The sequence below is a fragment of the Vombatus ursinus genome, unplaced genomic scaffold, assembly GCF_900497805.2.
Source record: "Vombatus ursinus unplaced genomic scaffold, bare-nosed wombat genome assembly UNPS02015352.1, whole genome shotgun sequence".
NCBI lineage: Eukaryota > Metazoa > Chordata > Mammalia > Diprotodontia > Vombatidae > Vombatus > Vombatus ursinus.
In genome coordinates, this window is record NW_020955130.1 from 1 (window position 1) to 277 (window position 277).

Genomic DNA, 277 nt, shown 5'->3' on the forward strand with positions numbered 1-277 from the left:
TTGGCTTTGGCTCCTATGATTTTCAATGTCATTTACTGAAATAATCACTTAACTTCCAGATATTCATACTTTGATGGGAAAGGTAGTCACATAGATGAGATTCAATTAATTCATTTCTTTTAAAAGCAGAAATATGGCTGATAAAGAGCTGTCTTCTGAACCAGCCTAGTAAAAAAGTCAGAAGACCTGAACTCAAATCTTGGTTTGGTTACTTATTGGTTACTTATATGGTGTTTGGCCTAACTTCTCTAGATGTTGGTTTCCTTGACCAAAAAAG